At 36.0% G+C, this 25,174-nt stretch overlaps 1 protein-coding gene across 2 annotated transcripts in view; it reads right to left on the bottom strand.

The window, feature by feature from the left end:
• The window catches only part of LOC5564833 (protein Wnt-10a), a 95,121-nt gene extending 70,543 nt beyond the window's left edge, over positions 1-24,578 (bottom strand). For both annotated transcript variants that reach the window (XM_021847309.1, XM_021847311.1), the window contains exon 1: positions 24,261-24,578. The gene's annotated coding sequence lies outside the window, so the exon portion shown is untranslated. The remainder of the gene's footprint in view (positions 1-24,260) is intronic.
• Positions 24,579-25,174: the final 596 nt, after the last annotated feature.

Raw genomic sequence — 25,174 nt, 5'->3', positions numbered from 1 at the left:
ATCTCAAGGACTATCATTATTTGAGCTAGTTGATTCAAAATGTTGCCACTAGGCGGCGCTAGTGAGCATACAACATTTGTTTCGCAAATATCTCAGGAGCCTGATCACTTAGAAAGATGGTGTCTTCGGCAGAGTTGTTCAGTAGCTCAAATTCTTTCTTTGTTTAATCCTTAAAGTTAGAGATTCATTAAAATAAAGATAGTCCCTGAGTTTCTGAACAACTTTGCCAAAGGTGCCTGTCTAAAAAGTCAAGATCCTGCAGTATCCGCAAAACAAAAATTTCTCTATTTCTTGGCTCAAATAATGATAGCCCTTGAGCTACCAAACTACTTTGCCGAAGACACCATCTTTTTAAGTGGTCAGGCTCCTGAGATATCTGCAAACAAAAGTTTCATGCTCACTAGCGCCGCCTAGCTGCAAAATTTTGAATCAACTAACTCGAAAAATGATAGTCCTTAACTTACTAAACAACTTTGCCGAAGACGACATCCTTCTAAATGGGCAGGATCCTGAAAAATCTGCAAAACAAAAGTAAAACTTCCATGCCCACTAGTGCCACCTAGCGGTAAAATTCCGAAATAAATGAGGTACCAACAGATAGCGCTTCACCTCCAGAACAACTTTACTAAAGACCCCAAATTTCTATATTATCTGGATTTCGAGATATGACGATTTCAAACTGTGGTTTCCTCGAACCGTACATAGTGCTTTCATTATTATGCGACTTCCAAGTACATTAATTGATTTTACCGTATTATAAAGGGTCATACTATAAAAAAAAACTATCGAGTATTGTTCTTAAGAAGATTCTTGAGGAATACATTTTGGTTTGGTGTCGATAGATATCTTTGTTGCAAAATGATAGCATATAAATCTTAACTGTTGTACAAAGTACAACAGCGCGACAGTCCGAAGGTAAAAGTTCAATTTTCCAATAAAATGATCATATACTCGAGTTTTAAGAATTTTGACATAATTTTCAGATTCAGGAGACCCAAATTTAGTAGATAGGGAAAATTTTTAATTCTAAAACCTGCATTGTGATATGATGATCAATTTCGCTCCAGTGTGGCATATTATTTTTTGAATAGGTAAACCATTTTTAAGATATGTTAAATATTATTTCATGACAAATCGAATTCATAAACTGATAAACATCTATGGAGTACTGATTTTGTCGAAATCTATTTGACAATATTTGAATTCCAAAAGATAACACAACAAAAAGTTGTAAAATAGTCATCAATTTGCCCCCGGATTACGGTACCATCTCTTCCCGAGAAAAATGTCATAGGAAAATGTTTTAACCGGTGACTTTTTCCGAATTACTGTCGGTTGATAATATTTGATGATGTTATATTTCGCATGGATGGAAACTTTGATAATTCACAAGGATAACCTCTCCAAAATTTTGACATTTAACAGCATTGTTTGTGTACGATTTGCTGATCTAAATTATTTTAAACTGATTGAACGGATTTCAGAAACGGTACTTAGGTGAAAGAACACGTATCTGTCAGAGGATTCAAACTATAGTGGAATACTTTACTTTGCATTCAATGTTTTCATGTGGTATGATGTGATGATTAGGGAAATAAATCATGACTATTGCATTAGCTGAGGAGAATTTCGGGCAATTTGCACCGTTATAATTCTGCTGTTTTCGTGTACATAACATGATTCACTTGATGATTATGTATTTGTCAATAGCAAATTACAATGATTAACCACAATTGATTTTGCTATTGGTCAAAACAAATCTCCTAAAAAAGTTTAAGCAAGTCTAATGCAAAGAACGGCCGATGAAATCATTTCCAAATGTAATAAAGCCAGTACAACTCGAATGAATAACCTATGTTTGAAAGAAAGAATAAATCATAAAAAAAACACTTGAAATCCTAGCATATTGTAAGTGATCCAGAAACGAATCAATCATCAGCTTAGAGTCTAGACGAGGGTGGGAAATGACTGGACATTACGTAACTTATTTCGTATTTCGAGTACCTGCACGTATAAAATAGACCCCGTCTGGGATCCTTAGCCTTTTGTCCCTACCTCCCCACGGTGCCGTCTGGAATACAAGTAACCATAGGAAAGTTCGGATTACCAAAGACGGTGGTAATAAATAATAGAAAAAATATAGGCAACCGTAAATAACAAAATATGTTATTATTTTGATATTGATTACAAAATAATAACTTAATAAGCTATTCACGAGTAGATCAATATAACGGTAATTTTAGTTCTTTGGTTTTAATATCTAATTCTAACATGATTGAAAAATAAACTTTTCGCTTTCCTGTTAAAAAACTTTTGCTTTTTCTTTAATGAATATCATACGAATATTAGAATGAGCTATAATGGCAAAATTTGATATTGGTTGTTCATATTTCATTATAGCTGCGATGTTTGTTATTCTTTAGATATTTAATGTTTTTAGTATTTTTGCACAAATAACAAATTTTACCATAATAGTATATTTTGTTTTTATAACTTATTAACATGAATTTCAAGTATAACATATCATTAACAAATTTAGCTATGATTGCATGTTTTGCTATTGATGAGATATTTAATGTCATACATTAATAACATAATAATAGTTAAACTAGATATGATTGCAAAATTTGTTCTTATTTTACCATTATTTTGTTATTCACCTCTACCCTGGCGGAGTATGTGAGAACAGCGTATGTAGGAGAAGAGTTAGAGTCTTGATGTGAGGACACGGCGTGTATATAGGAAAGGTTTATCACAAAAAATAGGCATCGCTAAATCTTTCAACATTCGAAAATATAGGTTTTTGGCTTGCATTCGACGTGTTCCCCAAAAAAACCCACCGAGGGTTCCCGAACATTTTTTTTTAATTTTTGTTCTTTAGAGTACATTATTTTTAAATGTAATCATTGCAAAAGACAGCTTCGTTGTATAATAGTTTTATTTCCATTTAAAAGTTCATACAATAAATATATATACATATCTATTGAGTTTCAAGGAGGATTTGAGGATTTATTGAGCTAAAGGACACTTATTCGATTAGATATGTTGTAAGTTCGACTGTTCACTTATTCATCCTGTGGAAGTATATCTAACCGAGCACTGTTTCTTTTCATGGTTAGAATACATTAAATTTATTCTTCTTCTGGCATTACACCTCTGCTGGGACATAGCCTGCTTCCCAGCTTAGAGTTCGTTGAGTACTTAGTTATTGATTGAGGATTTTCTTTGCCAATCAACCGTTAAAGATTAAAAGTAGAATGGATCAACATTAAAACAACCTACGAAAGTAAATGGAATATGCTTAAACGCCCTGTTACCCAAGCCTTAGCAAAAAGCTTAAAAAATCCTAATTAAGAATATTATCCTGGCACCCGGAGTGACACTACACAAACTTTTTCAATAGTATTGATGTTATTTTGATGTTTTCCGCTTTGAATTGCAAAATTTAATAAGAATATAGTGGAAGATATTTCCTGTTAAATCAAATCATAAAAATAATTCCACCGTGAAAGTGGTTTTCTGACAAGCAGAACAACAATAATACAATTTTCACAATTACTGCAGTAGTTAAAACACGTAAGTAGCTTACAAACAAGAAAGTTTTACCATATTATACTCCTTTTAGATTGATATCATATTCATATAATATATGTTTTCAACATGAAATATGGTTAATTATGTGATTATTGGCAACGGTATTATGAGGAAGAATAAAAAGTTAAATTTCATGTGTCCACTTGCCCCGTAGAGTGGAGTAACTGCAATTTACAGTAGATTTTTATGACTTTATTCTAAGGGTTTCAATATCTCGAAAAGATACCTTCTCATCCGTGCGGACATCAGCGAATACAGGGTGCAACATTTGCAATTTTTTGGGCTATTTCATGAAAGCAACATCAATCAAGTGGCTGCATTTATTGGTCGTAGCAAAATGAGCTCCATACAGCATGCATTTTACATTACCTTTTGGAGCTTTTTGGGGGGTTTTGCGATGATAGCGACTCAAGAGTCTGCCTTGAGCTCTGCCTCTGTTTGTACAGTACCTCCATAAACTTAAGTCAGGAGGAGTCAAATTAGGATCCCAAATTCAAATCATGTGTCCTTTTTTTATGTCAGATGTCCATGGAATTCCCGTTGCAGAGACATAATGAACAAACTTCCAAAGATATCGAATTTATCGACTGTTTCGTACTGTTTGAAAAAAATTGACTCAATGATTCTTTTGGTCTGGTCCAAACTGTTAGTACTTACTTGGTCATGGAATGGCGTTTCTTGAATCTTGAATAGATTTTCTGTTCCTCAAATGTGGCATTATTGCTTATTTATAAAGCCAGATAGTGCCTGTTGACCACGATATTTTCAAGGATATAATAGTTGAGTTAACACAACTGCAAGACTATTTTCAATTCAAAGAGTCACTATTTTGGCATGATGTTTTTTTATATCATATTAATTGTGGAAAATATGACAATATTAACCCAGCAGCAAGTGATATTGATTTGTAATTAAAATGGTTCAAAAGAGCTTTATTTCGTATCAATCGTTTGGCAGCGTCCATTTATTACGTAACGCTAAAATCGGAAATTTTTGAGCACCTCACTACATCCCCCTCCGTAACGTTTTTTGTATGGAATAATTAAACGCTATTCCCCCTCCCCTTATAGCGTTACGTAGTTTGTGGAATTTTCAGGATGGTTGATTAGATCTCATCGGTCGAGTATATTTTTCTTACAAACAATATAAAAAAACAATCATGATAGGCGAATCAAACTCTCAGTTAATGAGTAACCGAAGAACTCTTATTTGAGAACCTGGCTTTGTCTCAATAGGGGTGTAATTCCAGAAAAAGAAAAAGAAAATTAATCTTTTCTAAATATGAACAGAAACAGTTATGCACTAGAATCAAATACACACTTAAATCCAAATGCCGATCTCAGCTGTGCAAATCTCGGTAAAAGGTCGTTTGTTGACATCTTAGTAAAAGTAACGTTTGGTAACGGCACCCAAAGGTGCTGTTTTAAGTAAACTTGATGTTAGGCTGACAGGCTGAGTCTAGTACTCGACACTGAAGACGGCCTTACAGTTGAGGTAAATATGCGTATCTGTCAAAGGATACAAACTCTAGTGGAATTAAATGGTATAGTACTAAATTCGGTTTTTTCCTCTACTTATAGGTATTCTACAAAACAGCTTGAAGATTTATTAACTGACATATCAGTTAAAATTAATTTGCTTACCGCTCAGCTGTGCGGATCTTGGTAAAAGACTGAAAATTAGTTGAACTCAACTAAGTGTGTCCTCCACTGTACGAGTAAGTGTCGTATCCCCAAGATCACATAGGACAGTTATGTCTATTACAATTTGTAATCTTATATATCTATGTTATATCAACTTTCATTTGAAATTTGGGTTACCATCGAGCTTGAGAGAAAAAAAACTGTCTTTTACCATGATTATATTTGAAAATATTGTACTTCAAGGAACAAAAATTTGAAATAAAAAAAATGTTCGAGATCCCTCGGTGGATTTTTTTGGGGAACCTGTCAAATGAAAGCTAAAAACCTATATTTTCGAATGCTGAAATATTTAGCTATGCCTATTTTTTTGTGATAATATTGTTCTACCAGACACGCCGTGAGGAGTTCACAACTTCGTCCTGAATTGGAGGGTAATTTTATCATTCTACCTAGAGAACTTATAAAGTGTCAAACATGGCATCCCGTTATATAACATTATTTCATTATTAGGCCACACCTATGAATCTTACGCATCAGCGTTGTAGGAATTTGATTATATTTTTTATTCGTCATTCGGCCAAACGGCATTCGGCTAAACCCGTTCGGCCCGATGGCATTCGGCCAAATGGCATTCGGTAAAACTGGTGTTCGGCTTATTGACACCTTCTGGTTTCATGACGATCTGGCTAATGGAATTCAAGCAGATGACTTTCGGAGTAGTTCATTCGGGCTGGTGACGTAGAATCCGGCGTCATACCTTAATTCAGCATAAAATGCATGAATGCGATAGACTCATTCAATTTGAGTTTTGTACACTATACTGAAGGCGACCTTACAGTTGACAACACAATATGCGTAACGGTACTTTATTTTTGGTCATTATCAAAAAGAATAATTCAGGACCTTCCTAAAACAAGTGGTAACAACCATGGCGAAGCCATTCTGAAAGTATCTGGGTTCGATTAGTGCTCATTTCAGTATCTTCGTAGTGGAAATTTGCTTGATTTTCTTGGGCATAGAGTAACGCCGTGCCTGCTACACAATATACGAAATCGGTAATGGTAACTTTGGCAAAAATAGCTGTCTGAGAGTCTGTTGGCCGAAAAATCATTTGATCATGCACTCATCATTTTGGCATATAGTTGAATACAACTTTTGCGAAATGCAATGCATCGTATGAACTTTAAGATATTTGATCAGAAGTCTATTTTAGGAAAATTTACATTCCATCATTAGTCAACAATGAATCGTTCTGTGGATTCATTATTGTTTTCTACGTTTTACGACTCTGGTATGATGCCTCATTGTTTTGAAGTACCGTAATCCGGGGTAACATTGATCATTTTTTTAGTTTTTCTTAAATTTTTCATTTCACAATACAAATGTTACAAGTTTCATATTTTTAAAACAAGTACTGGCACCCACCGCTCCTAGCTATGTACTTTATTTTGTTTTTCGAAAGATTTAAACATGTTTAAATAAATGTTTTAAGTGATTTTTTGATTCAGCTGATATGGGGTAACATTGATCACCCAAGTAAACAACGTTCGCTAATATTGGAAATGTCGTTACTTACTAAAATCAGGGCCCCTGAAGCCGAATATGAAGACCAAACTCTTACAAGTCATTTACTTTTTGAGTTATTTCAAAATTAAAAACACCTTGAACCGCGGAATACGCCTAAAAGTAGGCAATTTCCTCAGGAAATTCTACATTCCTAATAGTAATTAGTTAATGTTGCCTAATTGAATAAACTTATGAAAGATTTGACAACGGCATCGTTTTCGGCGATGCCATTTTTAGTAACAACCGCACTTTCCTTGATCACATCGTCTGCAGAACTCATGTGAGACATGAATTTTCGGTAGTGTCAGTGAAAATGATAGAAATCATTGTTTCAAAAAGTTGACAAATTTGCGCATGAACTAAACGCAATTTTGGCAAAAACCTTAATTATCATTAGCTTATGAATATACGAAAGAGAGGCACCATTCATGGTTTGAAAATGTTTCATCAATAAATCTTTATTTGAACGTTTAACAAGATGAGTCATCCCGATCAATGTTACCCCGCTGATCAATGTTACCCCGGATTACGGTATCTCAATCATCAACTGTTTTTGGTTGGAAAAATGAGTTTAATGTTACCTTATTTCACAATTTTATACATACATTTATTTGTGATTTGAAGTTACGCAGATATCTAGAATTTCAATAATAAACTTCGTCAACTGAGTGACTGAAATTTTTAGCTTTATTGAGCTTATTATACTTAAAAATCACTTTCCTTGAAAAGCTGTTCATAAAGGTATACTATTGTTCATCAATGTGATCATAACGAGTTTTTCTTTGCACATTTTTGCACTGAAATATTCAGCTTTAGTAAATTTATTATTCTTTTAAAATAACATCAAACCTTATCGATTCACCAAATAAACACAATGATGATGATTCTATTATTTAGTCACAATGTTATTGGTTTTTGTAATTTACTGCTAAATTTCATCCGATGGAAGCAATCGGAGAAAATACAAGTGATTTTTTTTATTCCGGCTTGTTTAACCTTCCTGTTGCATTCGGGTCAATATGACCCGAAACCGACTTTAGAGCACTTGTAACTTTTAAACGGAACCACCTAGCGCTTTGAAACTTTGTGACTTTTCCTATTTTCTGGAAAACTGTGTTTTGGCAAAAAATCAAATTTCTAGCATGTTTCTGAAGGGCGCCACAAAAAAAGTGACACTTAAGGCATTCGGGTCAATATGACCCGGATTTGACATTGTAATTTTGTAGGTATTTTCCAGCCAAATTTCAAACTTTTTATACTCAAAAGAATCGTCAGTTCATGAATTTTATGAATTTGAGCGGTAAACTAAGATTGGCCGGGTTAAACGGCTTAGAATCGGCGACAAACGGATCAAGGTTTAGCCATTCTTGGAAGACCCCGGAAATGTGGCCAATTTTCTATTCCTGTAGAAACCAGCCATGCGACATATCAAAATTTGCAGAATTTCATACAAAAAACATCCGAGGTAATCTGAGCAGCCCTGGGCCATGTTTTGGCTACTCGGTGGCTAAATAATCGGTTCCGTAGGTTCCAGAGGTCGCGGTGAAGTGGCCAATTTGAAATTTCCATAGAACCCTGCCATGCGACATATCAAAATTTGCAGAATTTCATGTGAAAAAACATCCGAGGTAATCTGAGCAGCCCTAGGTCATGTTTTGGCTACTCGGTGGCCAAATAATCGGTTTCGTAGGTTCCAGAGGTCCCAGTAAAGTGGCTAATTTGAAATTTCCATAGAACCCTGCCATGCGACATATCAAAATTTGCAGAATTTCATGTGAAAAAACATCCGAGGTAATCTGAGCAGCCCTAGGTCATGTTTTGGCTACTCGGTGGCCAAATAATCGGTTTCGTAGGTTCCAGAGGTCCCAGTAAAGTGGCTAATTTGAAATTTCCATAGAACCCTGCCATGCGACATATCAAAATTTACAGAATTTCATGTGAAAAAACATCCGAGGTAATCTGAGCAGCCTTGGGCTATGTTTTGGCTACTCGGTGGCCAAATAATCGGTTCCGTAGGTTCCAGAGGTCCCAGTAAAGTGGCCAATTTGAAATTTCCATAGAACCCTGCCATGCGACATATCAAAATTTGCAGAATTTCATGTGAAAAAACATCCGAGGTAATCTGAGCAGCCCTAGGTCATGTTTTGGCTACTCGGTGGCCAAATAATCGGTTCCGTAGGTTCCAGAGGTCTCAGTAAAGTGGCCAATTTGAAATTTCCATAGAACCCTGCCATGCGACATATCAAAATTTGCAGAATTTCATGTGAAAAAACATCCGAGGTAATCTGAGCAGCCCTAGGTCATGTTTTGGCTACTCGGTGGCCAAATAATCGGTTTCGTAGGTTCCAGAGGTCCCAGTAAAGTGGCTAATTTGAAATTTCCATAGAACCCTGCCATGCGACATATCAAAATTTACAGAATTTCATGTGAAAAAACATCCGGGGTAATCTGAGCAGCCTTGGGCTATGTTTTGGCTACTCGGTGGCCAAATAATCGGTTCCGTAGGTTCCAGAGGTCCCAGTAAAGTGGCCAATTTGAAATTTCCATAGAACCCTGCCATGCGACATATCAAAATTTGCAGAATTTCATGTAAAAAAACATCCAAGGTAATCTGAGCAGCCCTAGGCCATGTTTTGGCTACTCGGTGGCCAAATAATCGGTTCCGTAGGTTCCAGAGGTCTCAGTAAAGTGGCCAATTTGAAATTTCCATAGAACCCTGCCATGCGACATATCAAAATTTGCAGAATTTCATGTGAAAAAACATCCGAGGTAATCTGAGCAGCCCTAGGTCATGTTTTGGCTACTCGGTGGCCAAATAATCGGTTTCGTAGGTTCCCGAGGTCCCAGTAAAGTGGCTAATTTGAAATTTCCATAGAACCCTGCCATGCGACATATCAAAATTTACAGAATTTCAAGTGAAAAAACATCCGAGGTAATCTGAGCAGCCTTGGGCTATGTTTTGGCTACTCGGTGGCCAAATAATCGGTTCCGTAGGTTCCAGAGGTCCCAGTAAAGTGGCCAATTTGAAATTTCCATAGAACCCTGCCATGCGACATATCAAAATTTGCAGAATTTCATGTGAAAAAACATCCGAGGTAATCTGAGTACCCTTGGGCCATGTTTTGGCTACTCGGTGGCCAAATAATCGGTTCCGTAGGTTCCAGAGGTCTCAGTAAAGTGGCCAATTTGAAATTTCCATAGAACCCTGCCATGCGACATATCAAAATTTGCAGAATTTCATGTGAAAAAACATCCGAGGTAATCTGAGCAGCCCTAGGTCATGTTTTGGCTACTCGGTGGCCAAATAATCGGTTTCGTAGGTTCCAGAGGTCCCAGTAAAGTGGCCAATTTGAAATTTCCATAGAACCCTGCCATGCGACATATCAAAATTTACAGAATTTCATGTGAAAAAACATCCGAGGTAATCTGAGCAGCCTTGGGCTATGTTTTGGCTACTCGGTGGCCAAATAATCGGTTCCGTAGGTTCCAGAGGTCCCAGTAAAGTGGCCAATTTGAAATTTCCATAGAATCCAACCATGCGACATATCAAAATTTGCAGAATTTCATGTGAAAAAACATCCGAGGTAATCTGAGCAGCCCTGGGCCATGTTTTGGCTACTCGGTGGCCAAATAATCGGTTCCAGAGGTCCCGGTAATGTGGCCAATTTTCCATTTCCATAGAATCCAACCATGCGACATATCAAAATTTGCAGAATTTTATGACAAAATCATCTAAGCTAATCTAAGCAGTAATGCGCCATGTATCAGCCATTCTGTGGCCATATAATTCGTTCCGTATTTTCAAGAGGTCCCGGCAATGTAGTCAATTTATACTTTCCATAGAATTCACCCATGCGATATATCAATATTTGATGTTATTGATGTTATCAGTCCACTCTCCACAACTCGATATTAGAGATGGTCGGGTCTCGGGTTTGAAAATTTGAAATTTTTCGGGTTCAGGTTCGGGTCGGGTTTGAAGGTTACAAAATTATCGGGTACGGGTCGGGTTCGGGCTTACAAAAAGTCGGGTTTGAGTCGGGCTTAGGTCGGGTTTGGTGAGAATTGTGAACAGAGTAACAACCTAAAAGTTTCCCTATGCATCAGAAACGATTAATTTACCATCTTTTCAAACTCGGGTTTTTCTTACAAAAAAATTTCGGGTCTCGGGTCGGGTTCGGGTTTACACAGCCAACATTTTTCGGGTTCGGGTCGGGTCCGGTTTTGCTTTTCAATTATGTTCTCGGGTTCGGTTCGGGACCGGGTTTGAAGAAATAAAATAAGTCGGGTACGGGTCGGGTTTGGGTTTGAAAAATGTGAAACCCGACCATCTCTTCTTTTAACTCGATATCCTCTATATCTCGATGGACTTTTCAGTACCTTTAAATTTCCATACATCGTGCTCTCCAAAAGTCGATATTTCTATAAATCGATTTCTCCACAAGAGGTCACGTAAGAGGTAATTTTCTCTCCGAAACTCGATATCTATTTGAAAATCATTCTTATTTGGGGTAACTGGTTCAAATTCTTGTTTTGAGGTTAATAAATACTTGCAAGTTAAGAAGTTCAAAAATAAATGCATATAAGAATGTGTTGTCAGAAACAATAATAGTTTGTAAAATACTATCAGCAAAATAATATTGCTTTCTTACAGAAGTGATCTTATATATATTGGAAATACAGTGATGTTTTATAAGCTTTATGTATACTATTTGTACACATGGACCATGTGAGAACCATAATCGCATAAGTGATCTTTATTCAAGAAATGAACAAATCGTTAAAATAGTGTAAGAATACAGAAAAACTATAATTTGCGGAAAATTATCAAGTCTCAAAAATTCATAAGGACTTTCCAGGCTGCCACTAGCAATCTCTGAATTTCGCTGTAAACCTACCCGACCAGAACCACATAACAAGATTATAACACATTCCTATCAGCATCAGTTAAAAATAACAGAAGTTGATAAAATTGTGTTATCCAGATGGCTTTGTTCTCAACTTGTTATATTTTAAGTTACACATTTATAACAACATTTCTTTTATTTTTGACATCGAATATATCAGCTTGTTGCAAATAACATCCGATGTCATGAACAGTGACTTAGTTTGCAATAATTTTGTTATTTTGTTCACATTCTGTAATAATTTTGATATAATGTAACAGGGCTTGTTATATTTTAGTTTATTGTGGTGCAAATTTTGTTAGAATTTTTGTTATTTTAACTACAAACGGTACATGTTTACACCAGTTGTCATGGTGATGTAAAAAAATCATATCAGGGAAACACATTCTGTTATAATCTTGTTTCTTCCGTCTGGTCGGGTATTCAGAATCTTCAAGATTTTGTCAGAAATATTGAAAATAAAACTGGATATCCACTGTACTCCGCTAGAAATTCACATGCCGCCTTAAAAATCTTAGGAGTTTACAATTAATCAACAGATTTCGCACAGCATCCCCAATAACTAAAAATACATTCTCAAGATCCCGCAAGAAATACTCAGATTTCGCTCAGTACTTTCAATATTCTCAGTAGCCCATCGTGAAACATAGGATTCCATTAGGTTAAAAGAACTCCTAGCTCCAGCAAACGGTCGATAGGATATCATAAGGAACATTTTGATAAATTAATGCGGTCCGTATACTTGATTAAAATCTTGATATCTTACGCAGTATAATCCAGCCTGAGCATCACCGATATAGAATGTTGGATCGTTTCTTAAAAAGTCCAACGTCATATAGAGTATCTATCGTATTCATTGAAGCGTGCATCGACCTTATTGAGGATGAAGTATAGTGTAAATCCTGTTCTTGTGAGTCATTTATTGCTCTAGGTATGGTATGCTGTTTTGCTTCTACATACGCAATACATGTCATTGCACAATAAAAATAACAGTGAGCTGAAGTTGTGAGTTATATACTTTTTGTTCCTCTTATGACAATACTGCTTTGTTCAAACGAGCTGTTCCAAATCTGAAGAAAACATACTTATATTAACTGTATCACTTACCGGCATACTTTGGATATATCGGCTAGATATTTGATATATCGGCGGAAATTAGATATTTGGAATATCGGCGGAAATTGAACTCTGAAATGCGGTAAGCGTGAAGCTGGCTTGCTTTTCAAATGACTAAATAAAAAGAAATAATAATATTAACCAAAAATTATAACTTTTAATGGCATTCGAAAATGTTGCCAAACACGGATTCATTCATTTGGGAAGGGAGTGATTCAAAAATGGAGCATGCCAAAAACGAAATCCCACTGAACAAGAAATTGTTCTTCCGATTTTGTGATTTTTTGTGTCGGTATATTCTATGACTCGATAATTCTACATTCAAACCTCAATGAGTCGATATTGGAAGGAACCATCGACTCATGGAAATATTGAGTCATGGGACAAAAATTCTTTGGAAAGTTGTTTGAGGGGAACATCATAGCTACCATGAAATTTTGATTCTAGTATGGTTCCATGAGTCGATATCGAGTCATGGAACATCGACTCATGGAGGTTCCACTGTATAAATCAGTGGTCTCTTGAACATCGAGTTTTGGAGAGTCGTTTTTATGCGACATATTAAAATTTGAAGAATTTCATAAAATAAATTAGCTGAGGTAAACTTAGCAGTCTTGGATACTTGGTGGCCATATAATAGATTTCGGAGACTCCAAGGATCCCGGTTATGTGGCCAATTTACAGGCTTACCATGTTCAATAAAGGTACATGGGATCGGCAAAATGATTGAGATAGGCAAAATTTCGCCTAAATTCAAATGCTTATAACCTTATGGAAAATTGATTAAATTGGATGCATCTGGAAGAAGTCGACCGCAAATTTGTTCTAGTTTCAGGAACTTGCTTGGCCAATGGCCATGTATATTGGCCACCGGACGCCGGAGATGTTCCCAGTTCCCCGAGGTCATGTCCAAATGGCATTTTTCATGTGGCTTTATATTTTCGTGCGGTGTGAGGTTATACAGATGTTTAATATTTTCCTTGAAACTAGAACTAATGAGAAGTTGAATGCCGGCAGACGCAATATTCGTTGGAAATCTTCCGATATATGACAATTTCCGTGAAACTGGTTCCGGAAAATATAGTCAGTCATGTTTGTATTTCCAATCATATAAATATTATCTGGAGCTACCTATATACAAGTGGGCATCAAACTTTGAAATGATGTGTCCAGCAGTATATTTAGAACCATCAGATGCACTGATCATTCTATAGTAGGTTCCAGGTGTTCAGGGGAAGTGGCCGATAAGGAACATATCTGGAACAATATCAATATGGGCATCAAACTTCAAGGTTTTCAAAGCTGATGATTTCTGAACCGTTTTCACTACCACCGGCTGCCACGACCATTGTATAGTTGGTTCCAGGTGCCCCGAGGGATGTGGTCAATTCAAAACATGTCCGAAAACACATCAATATGGTTTTGAAACATCAAGATTTTTTAAGTTGATGCTTCTGGAAGTATTTACAAAGCAACTTATTTCTTTAACCATTGTATAGTATGTTCCGGGTGCCTTGGGGGAAGTGGCCAATTAGCAATTTGTCTGGAATCATATCAATATGGGTATCAAACTTCAAGATTTTTTAAGGTGAGCATTTCCAAAATCACAGCCTGTTAGACCACTTTATAGCAGATTCCAAGAGCCCCAGGGGATATGTCCATCTTCCGAATTGGAAATTTGTGTAGAAGCTTCTGGAATCTACTATAGAATGGTTATTATGGATTATAGTGGTCACATGAATCCTACTGTTCATGGTAGACGGTGATTCTAAAACTGCTTCCGGAAGCATGAATTTTAAAAATATTCAAGTTTGTTACCCATTTTGATATTATTCCGTGCATGGGTGAAATTGGCCACTTCTATCGGGGTACCTCGAAAGTACTATACAGTGGCAATGGCAGCCAGTGGTTCTGGAAGTGTTTTCAGAAGCATCACCTTCTAAAGTATTGGTACCTAATACTTATATGTGGTCACATTCCTCGGGGCACATGAAACCTACTATATATTGATCATGGCAGTTGGTGGTTCTGAAATACCTTCGGAAGTTTGATGCTCATATTCCTAATTGACCACTTCCCCCAGGGCACCCGGAACCTACTATAGTGTAGTCAGTGCGTCAAAAAGTTCTGAATATGCTGCTGAGAGCATCATCTTGAAGCTTGATGCTTACATGGATAAAGCTCCGGATAATATATACATGATTGGAAATACATGACTGACCATATTTTCCGGAACAAGTTTTACGGAAATGGTCATATTTCGGAAGATTTCCAACGAATCCGTATGCGTCCGCTGGCATTTAACTTTCTATAAGTTCTAGTTTCTAGAGAAAATGTAAACATCTATACAACTTCACACCATACAAAAATAACAAACGACATGAAAAATGTCATTTGGCAATGACCTCAGGGAACCGGGAACTTCTCTGGCGCTCGGTGGCCAATATACATGGCCAAGCGAGTTCCAAACTTGCTTGGCCATGCAAACTAGACCAAATTTGCGGTCGACTGGTATCAGATGCATCCAATTCAATAATTTTTTTTTTTATAAAGTTATAAGCATTTCAAATTAGGCAAAATGATGTCTATCTACTGTAAATTTAATTCGTGATCATTATTACGGTGATCGTTGTTTTATTGAAAACAACCGTTCGATTTTGACACGGTTCGATTTAGGCAACATGAAACTTTTCGGCATGGTGCCAAAATTGGCCTCTGAAACCGCTACCGTAGATACAGTGAGTCTATTTCGGCTCAGGATAGCTATGATTACCTGCAGTGTTTGTTTTCCTGAAATTCTACAGGGGGTTCGTCTACAAATGACGTAGCTTTCTAGTGGTTTGAAGGGATTCGACGGTTTTGCGACGAACCATGTTTTAGGTAAGGTATGCGAAACAGGCTACGATGGGGGCGGTGCACAGTGGTTCGATCTAGAACAAATGTCGGACAAAACCTCTAACTCTCTTTAAAATAGCTAAAATCATATATTTGACATATTTTATGCCATATTGATATATTATGTACTTTTATTTTCGATTTTTTCTTGTTTTGGACTGATAATTAGAATATTCAGGTTTGGACGATACATTTTCAACTTTTCCAATCTTCCATACAAAATTGTCAACTTAGGCAGGCTGGTTCGCAGTTATTTATTGACGGATTGTAATAAAATTTTCACAGCATGCCAGGCTTTACTTCAATTTCAACATATATTTTTGAGTAATTTTTCCATGCACAACTCCAATAGAAAAAAAACAACTAGACTAAAGCGAAATTTTTGACAAAAATATTAAATATTGATCCAAAGATATGGAAGCTCAACACAAAACCATCATAAATAAATATGTTCATCTCATCTTAATGACCACCTTATTTATTAAATGCGCCAATTTTTCAAATTTGTAATAAAAACTACGGTGAACTCGTGATTGGAAAAACCACTCAAAAATATATGTTGAAATTTATGTGACGTCTGAAAAAAATATGTGAAAATTTCATGCACAACATTTCCAAAAATATCTCAGATCTAACCCTGCCTTTATGCAAGTATCATCCATTTAATCAAATTCAGCATGATTGTCATGCCTTTAGCTTCAGTCTGTTATCAAACTTGTTTTAACAGCTAAAGCAAGTCCACGTAGGGAATGTTTTTTTTTCAATTTGTTCCATTTTATCTGGAGGCTGCATGTCGAAGGAAATAGTTTCGTTCAACCATCTTAATAAGCCGAGATAATTTGTATTATTTTATTTAGTGACAGCTTAAATTTGAATTCAAGGTAGTTCAATATCCTAATAATATCAAATAAAGGTATAGACAATATCTAATTAAGGTATAACACCAAAATATTGCATACATAGGGGCCCAGAGAGTCCCAGCGATAAACGCGCAGCTATTCAGCTAGACTAACCTGAGAATCGTGGGTTCGAATCCCACCAGTCGAGGGTCTTTTGGTAAAGTAAGTTTTCTCGACTTGCCAGAGCATAAAGTATCATTGTACCTGCCAGACAATATACACATGCAAAAATGGTCAATCGGCAAAGAAAGTCCTTAGTAAATAAATGAGGAAGTGGTCATAATTACACCTGCCTGCTTAAAAGCAGGCTTTGTTCCAGTTGGGACGTAACGCCAGAGATAAAAACAAGAAGATTGGAGCAAGTTTTTCGTTTCTTCTCGGGACGGGATGCAATTCATGGCTACTGCGATTGCAATGCACGTACTAGCGTATTACAGGATTATTATTATTATTTAATTAGAATTGCACTCCGTATACCTTCAAACGCGTTGAAAGTGGTCTATCGCAAGTTTTCGCAAAATAATTTGTACTCAACTTGAAAACTCTTGTTTTTAGCTTTCGAATGAACTTATTCTCATCGCGGGCATTCGCGGGCTACTAATGTCTTAGAGTACTTTAAAAAAAAATAATATGTTTTTTGAACAATTTTAACTTTAATTCACTTTGTATGAATATAATGAAAATTTTTATTCAACTCAGGTGTGCTATATGTATATACAAACAACTTCTCTGAAGACACCATTGCGGCTTGAGCTCTCTTTAAATTCATAAATAGCTTGTGAAAAGTGGATCGTAAATATTAATTTTCTTGAAATATCATGTCCACGGTCCACTCAAGGAGCTGTATAAAACTCAAACTCCAATGAATCTGCTTGAAACTTTGGATTTGAACAACAGAAGTGTTGAGGAAGTCAGGAAAAATATTACTGTTCGAAATTGGCCAAAAAATGTTACGCAATTTATGAGTGGTGCCAAATTTTTATATGTCGCATGACTGGATTGCACACAATCCGTAAACTGGCTACTTCACTGGGGTCTCCGGAACCAAAACCGTGGCCACAGAGTGGCCGTTTTGGCTTAGGACAGCTAATATTACATGAAGTGTTTTTTTACATCAAATTCTGTAAATTTTGATACGTCGCATAGCTCGATTGTACATAAACCGTTAAATGGCCACTTAACCGGAACCTATGGAACCGGTTCTGTGACTACAGGGTGGCCATTTTGGCTTAAGACAGCTAGGATTACCTGAAGCGCATTTTACAAGAAAATCTGCAAATGTTGATGTGTCGCATGGCTAGATTGTACATAATCCGTAAGCTGGCCAGCTTACCGGGGCCTCTGGAACAGATTCCGTGGCCACAGGGTGGTCATTTTGGCTCAGGATAGCTATTATTGCTTGAAGTTTTTTTTTCATGAAATTCTGCAAATTTTGATATGTCACATGGCTGGGTTGTACATAATTCGAAAATTGGCCACTTCGCTGGGGCCTCTGGAACCGGTTCTGTGGCCACAACATGGTCAATATGGCTTATGACAGCTAAGATTCCCTTAGATGTTTTTTATTCATAAAATTCTGCAAATTTTGATATGTCGCATGTTTGGGTTCTGCGGAATGTGTAAATTGACCACATATCCGGATATCTCTGGTGTCTGTCTGGGGGCTCTGAGTCCTGTTCCGTGGCCACCAGACAGTTCTAGATGCTCCAAATGATTGATAGTAGCAATAATTTCAGTTCTGATAGAAAGCTTCTACATATACATCCATTTGTAAACCAAAACAGATAAATTTCACGACCCCTATCGTGAAAAGCATGCCCTTACAAAAATGGCCAAACAAACAAAATGGCCGGTCAATCCTTGTGTCCGGCCCAGATTCTGAAAATTTATGAACTAACGATTATTTTGAGTATAAAAACATTGAAATTTTGTTGAAAAATGCCTGCGATATTACTGTGCCAAATCCGGGTCAATATGACCCGGAATGCCTTAAGTGTAACTTTTTTTGAATGCAGCAGGAAGGTTAAGCTTATGGTCATGGCTTAGATCAGGGTTTCTCAACCGGTGGTCCGAGGACCTCTAGGGGGCCATGACGACTTTTTAGGGGGTTCACGAAGCCTTTAAAAATATGTGTAGCTTTTTTAGACTGGTGAATAAATGTAAGATATCTCGTACTAAGTTTACATGACAAAAACATTTGATGTATACAAGAAAGCATTTGATACATCAAATATTATTGAATTTCAATTTATTTTTCCTTTGAAGCAATGTTGGCTAAGCAGTTATTAGGAAAAAAGACACTTTTTTATTATTTTTGCCGACATTTCGGTCCGTTTGCGATATTTTCAAGTGTTCAATCACTATGGTTTTCTAGTGAAGATTCCGCATAACATAATAGAGTTTAGCAAAACCATCTTGACTAGAAAAACGTAGTGGCAGTTGAAAAGGGTCCCAAGCGGACGAAAACGTTGGAAAAACAAAGACTAGCATTTTCAATTGCCTAAAGACTGCTTAGCCTACATTTTTTCAATAACATAGCCTATTTCGAAGCTCATCTTATTTTTCTTTTTATAACTACGAAAATATTGATTAACTACTTTTGATGTCATTCTATCAGTAAGATATTGCACACGAGAAATAATTATTCTGCACGCAGTCTTTCTGTTTATGTGTCTTAGCCGTTGCTCAATGTTTCTTCAGTGTGAGCTTGATATCGAAAGTGGGATCGTTTACAGAGATGTTCTTGGAAATTTTTGAAATATTTGCTGCTTAATGCTTGTGCGATCTTTGAAAAATTCCTCTGTTACCTAGTAGCAGGATTAAAATAAAAACCTTCACTGCTTCAATTCAATCAATTTCGGCAGATATTTGTAAAAAGGATCATTGGTAAAATTCTGAGAAATGGCTTGACGAATATCTGACATATGTGGTTTTTCTGAGAGTTTTTGGAGAGTCCTTTTAAATATCAATAGATTGTATGTAGATGAAAAAACCGAATTTTGTACTATACCATTTAATTCCACTAGAGTTTGTATCCTTTGACAGATACGCGTATTTCGACCTCAACTGTAAGGCCGTCTTCATTGTCGTGTACTAGACTCGACTAGATTGTATGTTTTGCGAAGTCTTTTTGAGTTTCTGATGAAGTTGTTGAATAAATCCTGTTAGTTTACAGAAAATCTTATGAGTCTTGAAACAATATTTCATAAACTCCTGTAAATATCTTAATTCTTATTCCGGGCACCTTTGATTTGCTTGGAAGGAGATTTTTTCGAGATTTTTGAAAGCTACAGGGCATATTTTATACATGTGTATAAAAGTGTTTGAGGTGGTAGCTATGCATGATTATGATCCGAGGACCTAGAAATTGTTGGACGAATATAACCAAACAAGACAATTGTACCTATTCTGCACATCGGGAGACGTAAGACGAGTTAACTGAGATGACAATAGTAGGTTTGATTCAATTTGAGATTAGCTCGTCTTGACTAGCAAAACATGCATGAAAAAGCATTATTCTACATCAAAACGTATAGGGCTCAACAATATTTTAGGAGAATATGGTTCGTCAAATTGAATAACTATATATCGGTAATTGCATATTCATTGTTTATTGATTGATTGTACTTTTTCAATCATTCAATCAATCAGTGTATTAGCGATAGGATAATCTAACCTAACTTTGTTTCCATCCTATTTATGTCCAATCAAATGTCCTTTCGATGAATCGTTCTATGCTTTCTATTACAATTATGCTTTTCGACCAAATGTCAGTTCAACCAAACGTACCGTAATTTGGGGTGTAGTTGATCAGTGGAGAGAAGTTGATCATTCACGTACCTTCATGTATAAACTGTCAAGAGAGCTATGATTCGATTTCAATTAGCACAATTTCTGTGACTTCGTATTACCTGATAGCTGCTCTTGATGTTCCAAAGTTCATTTTGACATTCAAGATAATTATACCATGGAAAAACTGATTTTTTATGGAATGTTTGATGAACTGTTGAAGGATTCTTCTCCAAACAATTGACTATAGACAAGGCTATATAAAAACACTATTGAAAGAAACTGTTTCATACATTCCAGATATGTTCTGTGAATCCAGCTCTGAGTTTGCACTGTGGATAAACAATCATTTTCTGAGTAAAAAATGTGTTTTTATGTGCGTGAGTTGCTAATTTCAAAGAAAATTGCATACCTTTAGGCGTTTAATGTGGTTTAATGTTGTGTGTTCATTCAAATTTAAAATTGGCCGATATATCATTAAGTTGTAAGAATTTTGAGGATTGATCAAGATTCAGTGACTCCAAATTTAGTGAATAGCATATCCCTCTATTTTAGGAAACTTATCGCAATAATTCATCAACTTCACCCCGGAATCAAAAGCTCCACTTTTTGATTTTTAAAATATATTTTTGTTGTTAAATTAACATTTCGTCAAAATTTTGTTTATATAATTCGATAGATATCCAACCAGTACATGTTTTTAAAATATATGGATAGTAATACATGCATTCTAATAGAAGTTACAGAACAGAATCGTTCGAAAGTGATCAACTTCGCCCCATTTTACGGTACTTTCGTCCAAACGTCTTTTGACCACATGTCATAGATTCGTTAGTAACTGTGGTGTTACTCATTGAATATTAATTAATGCTGGCAGGTAAGAAGCAGGCTCTGTTCCACTGAGGACGTAATGCTAAGAAGAAAACATTGTGCTGTTATGAAGAAACTAGATTTTTAATGACATATCAGTTGCTTAACCCTCGGTTTTACGGATCTTGCCAAGCTGAAGTGTACAAAAGACCCATTCATATTTGGAAAATTGTTTGGAAATCTAGAGTAAAGTGGGGCAAAAGTTCGAGTGGGGTAAGAGTTTCTTTTTAAGATTTCTAGCTCAATTCAAAACAAAACTTGTTATTGTTATGGTGGTTCGAATGCTATTCAAGTAAGAGACTTTCATTCCAAATTTCATAAAAATCGATTGAGATTTGGGAAAGTTATGGCTACTTGTTGTTTTTCGACGTGAATATTGTAATTTTTGGTCAAACTTTCGTTGCATGGAACCAATTGAAGATAAAATCTTTTTCAATATTTTATGTAAGAGCGTTTCTAGGCCTATCATAAGGTTGCTTTGACGTGTATTAGATTTTGCATAAATGCTTGAAAACAATTTTTGGCCCATAGTGGGGCAAAAGTTCGAATCAGCGGGGCAAAAGTTCGACCCATGTATAAAATCACGGAAAAATTTTCAAATTGACTAAAATCCACATATTTTCTTCAAATTTAGTTAAATTTGTCTGATCGTGTGAAAACTGTCACCAAAAATTTTACACTTTCACTTAGTTTTGCGAAAAACTGCTATTTTTGAGTATATTACAATTATCCCGGTTTTGGGCAATTTTTTGATGAAAATTTAGTGCGTATTTTTCGGCAAACTTAAGTTTACGGCTGGTGTAAAGTATGCCTGTCATAAAAGGATCGATATTTAGTGTTTTAGCAAGCGAACTTTTGCCCCACACTAGATTCGAACTCTTGCCCCACCGGTGGGGCAAAAGTTCGAATAAGACAATCAATTTTGAAACTTTTATAACTAAAAACGGGTAAATATTTGGACATAAGTTTTTTCAGCAAAATTATAGCCAATATGTTGAAGGTTCACTGTATGGTATTTGTTTTGTTTAAACTGCTATTGTTTTCCTGGAAACTTTGATTATACCACTAAGGTCGAACTTTTGCCCCACCTTACTCTACTTGTCAATATCTGATCAAATTTTCAGCTCATTTAATAATGATAACAATATACTTCAAGTTAAAAATGTGTTTTTGGGCTTATTTCAAAGTTCGAAAAATCGTAACATAGGAAAACCAAAACCTCTTGGTCGGGATTTGTTTTCAGTTGTTCCCAGATTTGTTCTGGAATTTGAAAAGCCAAACCTTTATGGAAAAAAGTATGGTATTTAGTGAGAACACTTTCCAAAAATTTGGATTTTCAAGAACCTCAAAGCTAATCTCAATTGAACTTTGTTAAAACTTGCTCCAAACATAAAATCGTGTTCGACAACATTTCGTACAATATAACAAACTAATAAGCAGAGGTTTTTTCCGATAAGTTTAGTTGTAGGTGTGAATTATTGAAGATTGATATTGGGTCAAAATCACATAATTGTTTAGAGGCACACCTAAATTTTCTCAAAAATAACTGAAATTTTGAAAATATTCGTTGGCTGTAAAATTTCCTTACTCCTTTGAAAATTTGTCTAGGTCTTTTCTTGCCAAAGTGATTGTTTTCTTAAAGTGCTGATCTGAATAATAGCAGCGCGTTTCGTTTTCGACACAAAACACTCAACCTTGGCAACCTCTAGTTTTTTCGAATAATTTGAAAGATACTAGGACTTTCCGACTGGTTACTTAATTGAACATATTTCAGTTTGATTGCTAGAAAGGGAACAAAACTGGGACATGATAAAGTTGATCATGTTTACAGAAGATTACTGTATAACGTGCGGCAGGTACCATGACCCCACGATTTTGTTCAATTAGTTTAGAATCCATCCTATTAACCCTCTAATACCCAAATTTTTATTTTCGATTTAAGTATTATTTTTCGTTATCTAATATCGTTCTAAACACGTTTTGGGCAATTTTTTTTTTATTCGCAAATTTTTAAATTTTGGTTTTAGATTTTTTAAATTTTTATTTTTGAACATCCCTAGCTTTTTTCATTTTTCTTGAAGCCTTTTCTAGTTGTTGATTTTTGGCAATAATAAAAATTTAAATTTTTACGGCTTTTTTAAAAACATTAAATTTTTTATTATTTTTCGGAGCGTATTTTATTTTCCGTGTAACTAACGGAAAAACAGGTTTGAAATTATATTTATACTATCAGGCTTTTCTTTTGTTTTAGGTTGATCGTAGAAAAATATAAAAGGTACGATTTTTTATATTACACGTTAAATGAACCCAGGCATTTGTAGGTTATATAAGAATGCAATATTTAAAACAATTTCTAAAAATACAAAAAAGTTTCAAAAGTCATAAAAACTTTTCTAATATGCCTGTTATGAGTCAAAGTATAAGCCAAAAATAATAACATTTTGATATCCGAGCTACCAAAAAATATACAAAATTCCAAAGTGTATCCCGTCTAAAGGCGGGGTTGGGTATTAGAGGGTTAAGATCAATGAAACAACTTAAAAAAAAAGATTTAATATAAAAGCACAAATTGTATCGTTTCAACTTGTATTTTTAGTTAATAAACAATTTTGTGTGCAATATTTACTCTGAATTGCATAAAAATTGAAAATTCTTTTAGTTTCTGAAAACATTCTAACACCGGGGAGCCAAACCTTCAGCATGACTTTTGTTTGTAGCCGCAGACTTTACCACTAAGTTAAGGAGGGCTGTGCGGAGGTACACTGATATGAAAATTAAACATTATTAAGCGTTTATATATCAAATTGATTATTGATTCCATTTGCTGGTTCAAGTGATTCGGTTCATTATCTGAGGCATTCTAGTTTTCACAAAAATGCTGAAAATGTATTCTGAGTGATTATCAGATTTCACTACTCAGAAATTATTGTTGTACTTGAGTTTTGTCAAGATTTTAACGATCCACCTAATAACGAACATACAATTTAGCTCAACTTTGGCAGCATATTCACACACAGTTCCACTAATCCTTTTCCCAGGACACTACACCTCTGATCGAACGCATGGTGGAATCTCCCACAAAAAAAATTAACAATCAAAACAACTCCCGAACCGGAACTGTAATGTACACCTCGACTCGTCAAACGCGCGGAATAAACTAAAAACAAAAAAAAATCCACCCAACTGATCTCGCTCTCTCCCGGGTTGTTATCCCACGCCGTGATTGGCAGCCAGGGCAGCCCTTCGTGTCACAATCAATGTGCAATAAGCGCACACAACTCCTTCTTGCACTAGGCATCGACTGATGACGACGACCACGACGGCGCCGACGACAAACAGCGGGCTCAGCAAACCTGGCAGCGGTTGGCGGGTTTCTGTTTCCGCTAATAACCCACAATCAATGTGTGTAATGTGTAATCGATGTGCTCGGAATTGGCAAGAACCCCTATTCTAGAGTGACGAACTTGGTGTCTCGGTCTTTCTACTGGTAATCCTGCTGAGAGCGATGACGATGCTCGTTGCTGCCTTGGTCGGAGATGAGGATGACGAGTTATGGGTGGGTGACAATCCTTACAACCGCGTGCGCATATCCTGACACTGGGTCCAATGGTCGGAGAAGAGAACGTTACCGAGAGATGGGTGGATTATTGTGTGGGAAAATTGAGGCGAACAAGTGAATGAGATTCTTGGTAGGAAAATTGTGAGAGAGATGATTGCTATTTTATGTTACATGAAGTAGAGAACAAATTCGATATTTGTTCGCAATTAATTCACATTTTAAACAAAAAAATATGAATGTTTTGACCAAAAAGAGGTGGTTCTCATCTGTCCATATGATTCTGCGTGCAAAATCCAGCTGGTAGATCTAGTGAACAGGGAGTCATGAGTTCGATTC

Source organism: Aedes aegypti, chromosome 2, assembly GCF_002204515.2.
Source record: "Aedes aegypti strain LVP_AGWG chromosome 2, AaegL5.0 Primary Assembly, whole genome shotgun sequence".
NCBI lineage: Eukaryota > Metazoa > Arthropoda > Insecta > Diptera > Culicidae > Aedes > Aedes aegypti.
Note: the sequence above shows the minus strand (reverse complement) of the source record. Positions and strands in the feature narration are given on the sequence as shown.